Source organism: Neopsephotus bourkii, unplaced genomic scaffold (assembly GCF_033783945.1).
Source record: "Neopsephotus bourkii isolate Nb327-2 ecotype Australia unplaced genomic scaffold, CSIRO-AGI_Nbou_v1 NB_272, whole genome shotgun sequence".
Classification (NCBI taxonomy): Eukaryota; Metazoa; Chordata; class Aves; order Psittaciformes; family Psittacidae; genus Neopsephotus; species Neopsephotus bourkii.
In genome coordinates this window covers 4,919,726-4,934,347 of record NW_026900781.1, presented here as the reverse complement: position 1 = coordinate 4,934,347, position 14,622 = coordinate 4,919,726, and the positions used below count along the sequence as shown (strand labels likewise).

Below are 14,622 nucleotides of genomic sequence, written 5' to 3'. Positions count from 1 at the left end.
AAAGAGTGGGAAAAAAAGGATCTGAAAAGAATATCTATATCTTTATGTGAAGCCAAATATCTTTTTGCCATTAGAACTGACTACCTGTACCTAGGTCTTGCTAGTTCTCACCTGACTGGTACGTAAATCGTCTGATTCAAATGATAACACTGCAGGTCCATCCAAATCTCAGCTTCAACTCAATTGAGGTAGAATGCTGTTTTTACTGAGTAATATTTTTAAAAATAGAATGATGCACTTGCACCACTAGCACTTGCACCACTCCACCACAGTGAAGTGTTTAGCAATATATGGAATTAATATGCAGCCACACTGCTAAAATAAAGATGAGGCATTTAGTGCTGCAGTAACCTCAACGTTTTCTCATGGTTGGTGTTTATTTACTTATTCTCATGGCTGTGTAATTTTTTTTTCCTCATTTCAGAAGTCTCATCACTGATTGAAGGTTTCACAACCTGTTTATAATAGTGCTGTGGATCACACAATGACAGTTAGGTTTAGAGTCCAGCTAAAGTGCCAAGCTTCTGCGAAGCACTATTGCTTTCATCAGTTTTCTTATCCCGCTGTGACATCTCCTTTGCGTTGGAGTTTTCTGTGCAGAGGCTGCAGCTACACCCACATGCAGCAGATAATCTCTTTTCCTCAGGGAATTTTTCAGATTGGTTAGCACTCTCAGTCCCAAGTCAAAACTTTGAAATATCCAAGGGAACTGGACAGCAAATATGAAACATCAAAACATTTTGTTTCTACTTGACTGAGACACTGAATCTTTTATAAGGTTAAAAGCTCTATTTTTTAATATTGAGATGTTAGAACTTAATATATGCTTGAAATAGGTACATTTTCAATGAATAAGGAAAATAACACATACAGTGCATTAACAGAGAAAGAAAAAGAAACAACCAAAAATGAAATACCTTTATACTCTTGGAATAACATGCTCTATCCCAGCAGAACTCCCCCCTCTCCCTCCCAAGAAGCCAAAATGTTTTTCAACACTTTTGTTTTGGAAATATAATTGGATTTTGTGTGGATTTTTATAATTTTTTAACAAAATGCATCCTTTGATGAAAGAGCATGTCTGATGTCCTTCCAACCAGCTCTCTTATTAGTGCATTTTAGAATGCAGCTTATGAGCTTTAATAGAAGGGGAAAGGACTTCTTTTAGGAAAACAAGATTTCAACTGTAAGGGTATGAAATACATAGGCAAGGTATATCATGGGAAATCAGGTGGCAAAAAGGTGTTGATTATTTTATGCACTATAGCTGAATCACATCCTTTATATACATACTGTAAAGGTATCAAGTCAGTGGGCCAGTGAAGTCCAAAGATCTCTGCTCCAGAATGAATTTAACAAAATGTAAGTAAAAGAGGTGGCAAAGCTTCATATTTGCCTCCTATTGCAGTAATTAATAAAACTTCTAGAAATAATATAAAGCCATTTTAACTTCTGCTTACAGCTGGGGCCAAGAGATGTCTACTAGTTCTGCTCTCTTTTGGGATATTATTTTTGAGATTTGCCCTGGTCTTCTCAGATTTCTAGTGAGTGAAGTCTGAGAGAATTTCAGAGCAAACACAGACTTGCGAAACTCAGGTGCTTTTTCTCTCTTCATTTGGAGTCTAATGTCTGGGAAGGCAGGTCATTTCCAAGTCACTGGGAAATTCAGAGCTTAGTATATCAGTAAACAGACCATTAGCTTTAGGTTTTGATCTAAAAAGGAGTTCTAAAAATGTGAATCAGCGGAATACAATAGCACTGGTTTGCCCTTGCAAAGGCCAGTTTCACCACAAATAAGTTACATCTTCAAGACGCTGACCTTCTCTTGACAGACCCCCTCCATCCTTCCCAGCAAGTAAAAGGCCAGAGCCTGACCACAGTAACAAAAAAGAAAAGAAAGAAAGGTTTTCTGTTGCTGAGAGATTTCATTAAAAAAATCCATGAAGTATTGACACATCTACTGCTTCTTCTCTTTGGGATTCTTGCTAGGCAAGACCTGACTAATTTTGTTTAGTCCAGCCAACAGAGGCTCCAGGATTGGCTACCTGGAATAACTCTCACAGTAGCATTTATCTCTGCACAGTTTGGGAATCTAGGGAAAATGCGAATTACGGTATTGAGATGCTGAGCCAGCAAGAGAAAGAAGGAAATAATGTTTCGACTTTCAGCATGAGAAAGGGAATTTCTCAGCCTGGCAATACTTATAAGCTGATATAAAGCTGTTTATGTCACAGTGGTCATATGTTCCTTAAATGTCAAGTCACAATCAATAACCTCACTGAAATTTGACCCTGTTGGGCATGGTGTAGGAGAATTGGATGCTCTCCAGGCTATTGGCTGAAAGGCATGAAACAGCAAGCAACTGATGAGAAGCTATCAATAAAACATCAGTATTGTTTTGAGTTCAATTTCAAGTAATTGCTAGACATCTGAGATTGAGTCTGACAGACATGAAGAGGGTTAATGTTGGTTCCGGGTAATGAAAGTAGGTTTCTTGTTCAAAATAGCACAATGGGACCTAATAATGAAAAGGTTTCCCCCTCCAAAACAAAGGTGCTGTAGGAATCAGTGAAGCCACTGTTGTTATGGGTTTGTGCCCTGTGTCCTTACAGCCTTCTCCTGTGGAAACCCCTCTGTGCTTCACTCTTTCCCCTTTGCTTCTCCAGCAGCTCCAGTTTCTCCCTCTATTCACTGCACAAAGCAACATGTGCCCTCTATTTGTTACTCCAGCATTCATAAAAAATTCCAGGTCAGGCGCTGGTTTTCTATTTTTTGTTTTGTTTTCTCTTTCTTAATGATAGAAATTATTCTGGCACAAAACACACTGACTCAATTTGTTTTTCAAGTGAATTCTCTGTAAAAGTGTCAGCTCTCTTCACAAAACTGAGGCTCACTTCACACCCTAAGTTAAAGCAAAGGTTTAAATGGTACATTTTGCCTCTCCATTTTAGGCAGGTTAAGTGCAGATGGGGAATTACAGTAGCAAGATTGAGAAAGGGTTACTTGTTAAGCTGCTCTTAAAGTAATTATCCGTGATCATGTGTTGGAACCCCCTTTTTATATTATTTAACAGGCTCTGCAAAATAATTTGTCACAATGTTCTTTAGTGATGCATAATTCAGGAAATGAGTCCTTAAAAGAAATGTCTTCCCCCATTCTCATACTGTTAGCTAGGAACTTGCCAGAACACAAACTTCTGGCAGAAATAGTATTGAGCATATAATAGCACCAAAATCATTGAAGGAAATTACAGCCTTCAGGGGCCTTTCAAATCCCACACAGCTCAGCATCAGTTTTTCAGCTGAATTCTCTTGTACTCTGACCCTACAGTATTTCAGAAATAGTCAGAGGCACTGGTGCTAGCAGGCACACGAGGTTCAGTGTAAGGCTTGATCCTGAGCCTGAATCAGGATCTACTGGTCAGACTGGCTAAAAGAGAAGCTGAAACTAAGAGGCAGTTCCCTTACTGCAGTTGCATCCTGACCAGGAAGTAGAAATCTGATGATGCTTTTTAACTTCCTTGGCCAAAGCCTCATTGAAGCAGGTAATCACATAAAATTAAAGGTGTATTTGGAATCTCTTTGGGGTTTTTTTTTCCTCCTCTTGCTCTCCTTAGGAGGATACTTCTTCACTTTAGTCCATGGATTGCCTTCTGCCCTGGCTGTGAGCTAGGGCTAGACTGCTGGAGAGTGCACTGATTGACTGTAGAGAGGATTTGTGATTTATGAAGTAAATACTGAGTCTCTGGCATGAATTGGTTCATTTCCAGGTAAATTTTCCTGCCTTTTACTAATTTTTCCAGCAATTTTTTTTAGATAGCATTTTGGAAAGCTTCACTATGGAATAGGGAATCAAGCCTAACTGGACCTAACCTTGATCTGATGGCTAGTCAGATGGAGGATAGGAATGGGAGGGGTAGGAATGGGAGATTCTGCTGTTGCTCTTGATGGCTTTTTAAAAATAAAATAATTTAATGAGCTTGACGTTTGGAGATTCTAGTTCCTATCTTTCTCTTGACATGAACGTGGATAGATGTGCATATTTGCCTGTGGAAATCACTGTGCTGAAATTCATGGTTACTTTTAAGGTCAACTGACATATCCTGAAATCACAACTGCTTCAAGTCACTTCCTTCATGATCATGCTGTGCTAAAACATATAAAATGGTACAGTCTGTAAACATTTAAACTCTTTTTAATAGCAAATAGTAGCTGGGTTTTTTTTGCTTCTTCAGAATAGGGGAAGTTTGATGCACACTGAAAGCAAAACAAAATATATATCTTTGGGCTATAGGGAAATGTGATCTGTGGTAAGGGCAATTCAGCTTCTTGAGGTTCTGCTTCACAGGGTGCTTTCTAATGGGGTCCTTCAAGTCCTTACCACCATCACACTGTAAGCACTGGGTTACAGTACTTAAAAAGGTCTCTTTCAAGGTATGTGTTGGTAAGGAGTCCATCGCATCAGAAAGGCTCAAAGCAGACTGAGTATAAAAGTAATCACCTAGATAGCAGAGCTGGACTTTTCATTTTCATTTGTTTCTGTTCAAAATGTGTTTTTTCCCTACTAGTTTTTTTCTTTTCTTTTTTCACTGAGGAATTTCAAAGTGGATATAAGTAGGACTGAGGGAAAAAGTTCCTACTCTTCTTTGTTCTACAGTCTACATAAGTATGCAAGCCCAACTTAGCTTTCTATGGTAAGAGAATAGAAACAAGAAAGTAGTATTAAAGATTGTCTCTATTCAGTTTCCTCTTTCAGGAATGCTTATCCCAAACCTTGGAGCCTCTACTGCCATGAAGCTAATCTATCCTGCTAACAGCCATGTGGAGCAACAAATTGATTTCTTGCCCAAGTGGATAGAATACATTTAATCTAATCACCATCTGGCTAAAGGGGTTCAAATTAATCTTGCCTGGCTGCTTTGTTTATTATTCATCTTCCCTCAGCTCCCTGTGCCCAAGAGCACCCATTCCACCTTGATCCTCTTCTTGTCATGTTGGCATTTGCCCTGAGAATGGTGGGAAGGTTTCCATGTCTCCAAACTGCTGTCAGGGAAACCCATGGACTACCCTCTCCCGAGGATGCTTTGGAGCATTTACTGTGGCACGTTTCACAGAAACTCTGGGAAGAATCATGGCCTCCAGAGACCATTTCATTTAATTCCCGATATTACCACACAGCCTCCCAATGGACCCAGAGATCTTTGCAGAGCTTCTGGAATAATAAAAGACGCTGTGATGAGCTTAGTTTGGCAGAGCAAAGTCTGCTTATTATGGGAAGTTCCTTTCCCATTTTTGCTACATTTTTTAGCGTCTCTGAAAGAAGAAATCTTTGAACTTCTGAGTTCCAACTGAGTGTTATCTCCTGTGGGGGGACCTCTGTTCCTGTAGAAGTAATTTTCCTATGTGAAGCTCTCTGTGTTGGCCAGCCTGAACTAGCCACTCAACCAGCCCATGTGATCACTTTCTAACAATATATTTCACCAACAAATGCAGAGCCTTGCAAGTATGGTAATTTTCTTTGATCAACAGTTGTTAATCTCATTACTTTAAAGACTTGCCTTCTTGGGATTGGTGAGTCAGTAATTTGAGTCTACTTTATAATCCAATCTAATAGAAGTCAATTATGAAAAATAACAAATGAGAAAGGAAGCAAGCTCACTAGGTTCGTTCCTCTTTGGATTTGTCATGAACTGATCTTTTAAAAAATGCATATAAATATTTCCTTCCAGCCAGCTTTGTGAATCCAACACAGGTTTCAGAAATTCAGCCTCTAACAGCTTCCTACTCTTGTATGTGAATCTCGACAAGGCGGTTGTTTGTTATTTTTATTGTTGGTTTCCTTTTTCAGATGTTAGATGGTCAGAGATTTAAAGCCTCATTGGTCAGATATACAAACAGAGTAAACTTAAAAAGTCTTTTTTACCTTTTTAAATTTTAAAAGAGCCATAGGTTCTACAGAAAAAAAAAAAAAAAGTTAACATTTTGACAAGGTATAAATATGTAGCAGCATAGGCAGAAAAGTATACCATAACATTGATAACTGTCACTGAAGCAGCAGGTATTCAGTAAGACTCCATTTTGTTTGTTTTTATGAGGGCACTTGCATTTAGAAATGAGACAAAAAGTATGCACCATCCCTCTCTGCTACTTGCAATATGGAATTAAGCAAATCTCATAAACGGATGTTTTCTACACATCAGAGCTTTACATATCATGTTACCAAGTTCTGCTTCTGTAAGATTTTTGGGGACTATTTCTTCCAATGAGGAACTGCTGAACATAGTGCTCCAACATAAAGGTTTATGTGTAACACTGGAGCTGTTTGCAAGGCTATTTGTAGAAAGGTGTGTAGTGTGGGATTGGTGATCAGATATCATACCCTGAGAGTGTCATTAAAACTCCACCTTTCTTTGTAGTACACTGCTGTGAACATTTGCAATCAGGCTGTAGCAAGAAAAGGGAGATAATGAAGCTGAAGCCATTTAGTATAGTACCATCTACTTAGACATCATGCAGAAGAGAATTTACTTCCAAAGGAGACTGAAAACAGAGCAGCCTAATCTTTGCAGATTCAATACTTGACCTTCAGTTAAGATTCAGGTTTGGGGTAGAGAAAGGTTGAAAAAGGAAAAGCAAATTGTGGAAGCACCCAAGCTCTAACATGGGCTCAGAGCAGCTTTCCTTCTTGATGTAAATTAATATCACAACATCATAAGGATCTTAGTATATTATTATTCAGATTTTCAACCTCACAACTCTCATATATGTGGCTGAGAGTATTAGTGTAGGTAGTATTGGGAACACCATGCACTGCTAAGCTACTCTGCCCTCCACATAAAGAAACATCAATCCCTCAGTTGCAAGCGAAATCACAGCAGGACACATTATCCTGCAAGAAAACTCTTACTTTCCAGGCCTGAATAATATGGGTGTACTGTTACTTGCTCTGAAATCCTGTTGGAGGAAGCAGTTATACTGTTACTTATTGTCCTGGCACTTGTCGAGCTACAACTCAATGCGTATCCTGAGAAACAGTTTGAGAAGCACCCCTTTTATTAAACCACAACAGATTTGTTTTTTGTTTTTCTGTTACAAGAGTATCATCGCTAGCTATATATATTTGTGTGTGCATATATATATATAAATAGCAAAGACCAGCTGCATGTGACCTCCCCCACTTCAGTTTTACCTGAATTGTTGGGTTGATGTGATAGTATGAACTACTGCAAACATAAGAAATTTGGAAGTACATCTGTGAGGAAAAGTTTAAATTCGATTCAGCCAGAGCTCTGAATTATTACTACCACAGCAAATTATTTTATATTTGTTGTGAAAATTTTAGTAGAACTATGATGGCTTTTAACCTAAAAGACACAACTTTTTGTCTTTAAAGGAACTTAAGTGTAATGTCATTTACTCCTACTAGCAGCTTGAAATAAAATTCAATATTCAGTGGGAGGAAAGATGTATCCTTAGCATGCTTCTGGCACACAGTCGTTAGTAATTTCCCTCCCCTGGCCTTCACCTTGCATATCCTGCCACACTACTGAGGGACTAAAGGAATTGCAATGTATGTCACCAATAAAGATGTGCACATTGGTTTAATTCAGCATATGAATGTGTTTCCATTCAGATGAAGAGGTGGCATAGCAAGGTTAAGCACTTTTTTTAGATTATCTTATTAAGTCCCACTGGCTACACTGACTCCTCCCCTGTAAACTGCAGCTCATTGGCCTGATGATTGCCTCTGAACTAGGCTTATCTGTACTGCATTATTGAACTATAATTCCCACTGCTCTTTATGTCATATGGGCATGTTGGTTGCATCTTACCCTTTCTAGAAAATATGAAATATTGCAAATTGGAAGATACTGAAGTCAAAATGGATTATGCTTTCTTTACATGCATGTTTCTTACATCTTCTTCAGTGAAAAACAAATACATGTGTAATGCTTTTACATTTTATTTATAAGCAAATGTGGCCATTCTGCTATACTATCATTTATGTTGTTTAACTGCTTGGTGATGGGGTTTTTTTTGTTTCTAAGATTAGGTTGGGACAGAGAGATTGTGTATTGGCCTGTGCATGCCAAGAGAGAAAAAAATGCAGCGGGTGTAGGGTCTAAAACTTGATGTCATTAACCTGTCATTTACATTAGCTCTCCTGAAATTAAGGCAGATTCCCAGTGGTTTATCAGACTCTGTTAAGATTTGCTGTTGCTAATGACCATTGCCAGTAAGAATGTCACCCACAAAAAGCTGGTTTGAATTCTGCCCAGTGCAAACACACTGGTCCCTAAATTGAATATGGTGAATTTAGCTCTGGCTGCTCAGTCGCTATCTCGCCCCACCTTCATAACTCTGGAAAGCAGACACCTTCCTGTGTAATATACATATGTAGTAGCTTGCATGACAGGGACACAGTTTTGAATGGAAAGATACACAAGCAGTGTGCTCCTAGTGCCTTGTATGTTTAGCACAAATGTTGAGAGCTGTATGTTGTGGTTGTGGCATCATGGATCTCATGGGTGTGCCCCCACCACATATGACTTCTTGATGATGTCTAGGAAGCTTTATTTAAAAAGAAGACAAAACCGTTCAAGCCCTTGCTTAAAAAATGGGAAAATAAATGACATTGTCTATAAGCTCAATGAGCCATATTTCTCAGCTTACGAGCAATGAATTAACTACTAAATAAATGGGTCGACACAATCAAAATGTAAATTGTAGGGAGGGGAAAGAAAAAGAAGGGAATGATTTGGAAAACTTTAATTGTTCACAGTAGGATAAATTCTTACCTTACGGCACATTGGCAATAGCCCCTTACAAAGCCTTCTTGTAGTAGTCAGTGGGTGTACCATATTAGCATTTGAGTTTGGATCAGGCACATTTTTCTACAGTAAATCTCCTGACTGCCCCCCACACTCCTACTAAGCTCTGGTTCATACTGTGGGGTATTTCTGGAGCATGCAAACTGGATTCCTTTTGGAAGAAACTCAACTGTAGTATGTGCTCCAGCAATGCTTTTAGTGTGATCCGATTGCCAGTAGTATTCATATCCTTGGGATCAGACTAAAGCTAGTTTAAATTAATCCCCAGACAAGCACATATAGCGCAGATATGGGGAGCTCAGCACCATTTGTTCTACTTTATGGATGCTTTTTTGGTAACACTTGCTACTGAATTGCAAGTATTGAATAGCAAGTATTTTTCAATACTTGCTAGTGAACAGCCAAAGTCCTTGCTAATACTTTTTCACTGTTCCTACTCTTCTCAGACACTGTTCCTCAGGTTCAGAAAGTGCAACTGAACTGAAGGTATCGGAAGGGTGTTCAGCCAAGGTGAAGCCTGTTAGTCACTGTGAATATGCATGCAATAGCTGTTTCACACATCAGTGATAATCAGAGATTGCTTAAAAATCAGAAGGCACCAAAAAGGGCTGTTAAGACCACAAATGTGTGAGAGGTAAATCTGATGACATTTTTGTGCCTGAACTTTGAATACGGGGTTTTCCACTATAGCAGCAACTTTGGGATACAGTTGCCTGAGAAGAATATGAGGCCAAAACAAAGATCTAGTGCAACATCATGTCTCTGACTGTGTCTGGTAGTGGAGGAAGTATAAGGAGTGTAAACTGTGGTTCTAGCTTCAGAAAATCTGTCACTTCTTCTGCAAATTGCATCTACATTATCAGGTTTAACTCATCACAGACCTTTCTTCCATTAATTTGTATAATTTCTTTTTGAACTCATTTATGGTTTTGGCCTTGCAAGCATCCTGTGTAATGTGTTTCACAATTTCATTATGCAGTGTGTGAAAAAGTACTTCCTTTTCCTTTAAGCCTGTTGCCTGATAATTTCATTTGGCATCTTTACTTCTGATGTTAGAAAAAAGAGTGAATCATTGTTCCTTGTTTACCCTTCCCAAGTACTCTTTAATTTTACAGACCTCTATTATAGCCCTTTCCAATCACCTTTCTTCTGCCTTGAACAAGAAAATCCTATGACTGATTAAAAAAACCCACAAATAAACAAACAAAAGGCAACCACTCTCTATCTACATTGGCATTTTTATTCAGTGTGAGGTCTGAAGCAATTACTTTCATTTACTATTCATTTCTTGGTTGCTCTGGCTGTACCAAACTGAAATCTGTGCTTCAGGGTTGCTGTAAACATGTTACAAGTCCTACCAGAAACAGAAGGGTCTAAACCAATGACTGGTTCCACAGGCAGCTTTGGACCCCATGTGTAGTAAGGACATTCAGCCCAGGTGACTGAACTAAATCTAGCCTGAAATGATTTCCCTTCAGGTGTAGAGCTCTCAGCATCAATTGCTTTGATCTGTCAGCTCAGCCTTCAGCACCTAATTACTTTCTAAAGTAGATGTGACCTTATTTTTCCTGTATGGAAGCTTTATGTATCCCAGTTACCTGCTCTGCACTTCACCTCAACCTAGTAATTCCTCTTTGTGGTGGTTGGAGCAATGCAAAACATTTATACACTGGCACAATGATGTTTTCTTTTTTGCCCTTGATTTCTTTCCTACTTATTCCTAACACTTTATACACTGTTCTGGCAGATGATAGCCACTGAATTGATATTTTGAGAGCCTTGTCCACATAACACCAAGAACTCAGCTATAACACTGTGTATATGTGAATACACATAGGTGTTATTTTGCTAATGCCTGATTGTCCTGGGCTTAAACCACAACAATATTTCTCAAGTGTCAGAATTAAATTTACTTTGCCCTGGTATTATCCAGTTGCTCAATATCATGAGATGTTTCTGTATTCTTTGCAGACAAATTGCATTTTTGCTATCTTGAATTATTGAGTATCATCAGCATACTTCATTATTTACCCAGTTTTTCATCTTATTAATATAATCCCAGTACACATCATTGTGTTATTCCACTAAACTTCCCTCCACTGTGAAAATTGGTCACAGAATCACAGAATGGTTTGTGTTGGAAAGGACCTTAAACATTACCTAGTTCCAACCGTCCTGCCATGAACAGGGACACCTCCCACTAGACCAGGTTGCCCAAAGCCCCATCCAACTTGGCCTTGAACACTTCCAAGGATGGAGCATCCACAACTTCTCTGGACAGCCTGTTCTAGTGTCTCACCCCTCTCAGTAAAGAACGTACTCCTTGTATTTCATAGAAATCTACTGTCAGTTTAAAGTCATTCTCCCTTGTTCTGTCCCTACATGCCCTTGTAAAAAGTCCCTCTCCAGATTTCTTGAAGGCTGGAGACTTTTTTTTTAAGTATTGGAAGGCTGCTCTAAGGTCTCCCTGGCACCCTCTCTTCTCCAGGCTGAACAAGCCCAATTGTTAGCCTGTCTCCATAGAAGAGGTGCTCCATTCCTCTCATCATCTTTGTGGACTTCCTCTGGACTCACTCTAACAGGCCCATATCCTTCTTGTGTTGGGGGCCCCAGAGCTGGACGCAGTATTCCAGGTGGTGTCTCACAAGAACAGAGTGGAGGGACTGGAACACCTCCTTTGACCTGCTGGTCACACTCCTTATCCAATGGTGTAACTCCGTTGTGGAAGGCCACCAAATTTGTCAGGCATGATTTGCCCTTAGTGAAGCCATGTTGGCTGTGACCAATCATCTTATTTTCCATGTGTCTTAGCTTAATTTCCAGGAGTATCTGCTCCATTGTCTTGGTAGGCACCAAGGTGAGACTGCCTCACCTATAGTTCCCTGGGTCTTCCTTTTTTCCCTTTTTAAAAATGGGGGTTGTGTTTCCCTTTTTCCAGTCATAGAATCATAGAATAGTTAGGGTTGGAAAGGACCTTAAGATCATCAAGTTCCAACCCCCCTGCCATGGGCAGGGACCCCTCACACTAAACCATGTCACCCAGGGCCTCGTCCAACCTGGTCTTGAACACTGCCAGGGATGGAGCACTCACAACCTCCCTGCGCAACCTATTCCAGTGCCTCACCACCCTAACAGGAAAGAATTTCCTCCTTATATCCAATCTAAACTTCCCCTGTTTAAGTTTTAACCCATTACCCCTTGTCCTGTCACTACAGTCCCTAATGAAGAGTCCCTCCCCAGCATCCCTATATGCCCCCTTCAGATACTGGAAGGCTGCTATGAGGTCTCCATGCAGCCTTCTCTTCTCCAGGCTGAACACCCCCAACTTTCTCAGCCGATCTTCATATGGTAGGTGCTTCTGTCCCCTGATCATCCTCGTGGCCCTTCTCTGGTCTTGTTCCAACAGTTCCATGTCCTTCTTATACTGAGGACACCACAACTGCACACAATACTCCAGGTGAGGTCCCCCAAGAGCAGAGGGGCAGGATTACCTCCTTCGACCTGCTGGTCACACTCCTTTTGATGCAGCCCAGGATACGGTTGCCTTTCTGGGCTGCAAGCTCCAGACAGTTCTTTATCCACCAAGTGGTCCATTCATCAAATTGATGTCTCTCCAGTTTAGAGACAAGGATGTCGTGTGGGACAGTGTCGAACACTTTACACAAATCCAGGTAGATGACATCAGCTGCTTTACCGCTGTTTATCAGTTCTGTAGCCCCAACATAGAAGGCCACCAAATTGGTCAGGCAGGATTTCCCCTTGGTGAAACCATGCTGGCTGTCACCAAGCACCTTGTTGTTTTTCATGTGCCTTAGCATGCCTTCCAGGAGAATCTGCTCCAAGATTTTGCCAGGCACAGAGGTGAGACTGACTGGTCTGTAATTCCCTGGGTCATCCGTTTTCCCCTTCTTGAAAATGGGGGTTATATTTCCCTTTTTCCAGTCATCGGGAACTTCACCTGACTGCCACAATTTTTCAAATATGATGGCCAGTGGCTTAGCAACTTCATTCACCAGCTTCTTCAGGACCCGCGGATGGATTTAATGAGGTCCCATGGACTTGTGCACGTTCAGATTTTTAAGATGGTCTTGAACCAATTCCTCTCCTACAGTGGGCCCAAGGTCTTCATTCTCACAGTCCCTGTGTCTGCCTTCCAAGACTTGGGTGGTGCGGTCAGAGCCTTTGCTAGAGAAGACCGAGGCAAAGAAGTCATTCAGAACCTCAGCCTTCTCCAAATCCTGTGTAGCTAGTTCACCCAAGTGCTTCCTGAGGGGGCCTACGTTCTCCCTAGTCTGTTTTTTATTTGCTATGTACCTGTAGAATCCCTTCCTGTTATCCTTAATATCCCTAGCCAGGTTTAATTCTAACTGGCCCTTAGCTTTCCTAACCTGGTCCATAGCTTCCCGGACAACATCCCTGTACTCTTCCCAGGCCGCCTGTCATTTCTTCCACTTTCTATAAAACTCGTTTTTCATTTGAATTTTCCTCAGCAGCTCCTTATCCATCCACGGAGGTCTCCTGGCCCTCCTGCTGCACTTCCTTCTAGTTGGGATGCAACACTCCTGAGCTTGCAGCAGGTGATCCTTGAAGACCAACCAAGAGTCTTGGGCCCCCCTGCCCTATAGGGCTATATCCCATGGAACCTTACTAAGCAGGTTCCTGAAGAGGCCAAAGTCTGCTTTTTTGAAGTCTAGGGCAGTGAGCTTGCTGCATGCTCTTTTCACTGTCCTGAGGATCTCAAATTCAACCATCTCGTGGTCATTGCATCCAAGGCTGTCCTGCAGTATCACATTTCCAACTAGCCCTTCCCTGTTGATGAGCACAAGGTCAAGCATGGCACCTCTCCTTGTCGGTTCCTGTATTACTTGCAGAAGGAAGTTGTCTTCCACACAATTGAGGAACCTCCTGGATTGCTTGTGCCGGGCTGTACTGTCATTCCAACAGATGTCAGGGTGGTTGAAGTCACCCATGAGAATGAGGGCCTGTGAGTGTGAGGCTTTTCCTATCTGCCTATAGAGTGCTTCATCCGCAGGTTCCTTGATCAGGTGGTCTATAACAGATCCCCACAGTAATGTCTCCCATTGCTGTTTTCCCTTTAACCCTGACCCACAAACTCTCTGTTAACTGCTCACCTGCCCCCAGACAGAGTTCCATACTCTCCAGCCTATCCCTAACATGAAGGGCAACTCCCCATCCGCGCCTGCCAGGCCTGTCTTTTCTAAAGAGTCTGTAACCTTCCATTCCAACACTCCAGTCATAGGAGCCATCCCACCATGTTTCTGCAATACCTATAATGTCATACCCCCGTAGATGAGCACACATCTCTAATTCCTCTTGTTTGTTCCCCATGCTACGGGCATTTGTATAGAGGCATCTGAGCCGAGCTCCAAATGAAGCCGGCTCATTGCCTGGAGCAGCCGGAATACCTCTGCATTGGTCCAAGCATTTATTCTAGGTGCTGGCAAGTGACTGGGTGTGTTGGGATGGAATGATGCCCCCCTCCCCCAACACATCTAGTTTAAAGCCTTCTTGACCAACCTGGCAGGCCACCTATGAAAACTGCCCCTCTTTATAGGACCAGCTCCACCAGCCCCCGCTAGACCTGGCCTAAAAACTTGGGTCCCATGTTCAAGACACCCAAACCCCTGACTATGACACCACCCTTTTAACCATTTATTAACCTGGCTAATCCTCCTAGGTTTTTTTTAATTCCTCCCTGTATCCTGGAGAATAGATGAGAAGACAGTCTGAGCTCCAGAGCCCTTAACCACCTCTCCCAACAACTGGAAAAA

General features: G+C 41.2%; 1 long non-coding RNA gene across 3 annotated transcripts in view; it reads right to left on the bottom strand.

Moving 5' to 3' along the window:
* Nucleotides 1-314: 314 nt before the first annotated feature.
* LOC133208387 (uncharacterized) overlaps nt 315-14,622 on the bottom strand; it is a 34,742-nt gene continuing 20,434 nt past the window's right edge. For 2 of the 3 annotated variants that reach the window (XR_009724349.1, XR_009724348.1), the window contains exon 4: nt 10,049-10,184. This is a non-coding gene — a long non-coding RNA (uncharacterized LOC133208387). Of the gene's footprint in view, nt 710-7,188; nt 7,252-10,048; nt 10,185-14,622 lie in introns of those variants that run through there. The other variant, XR_009724350.1, reaches the window with a different exon arrangement.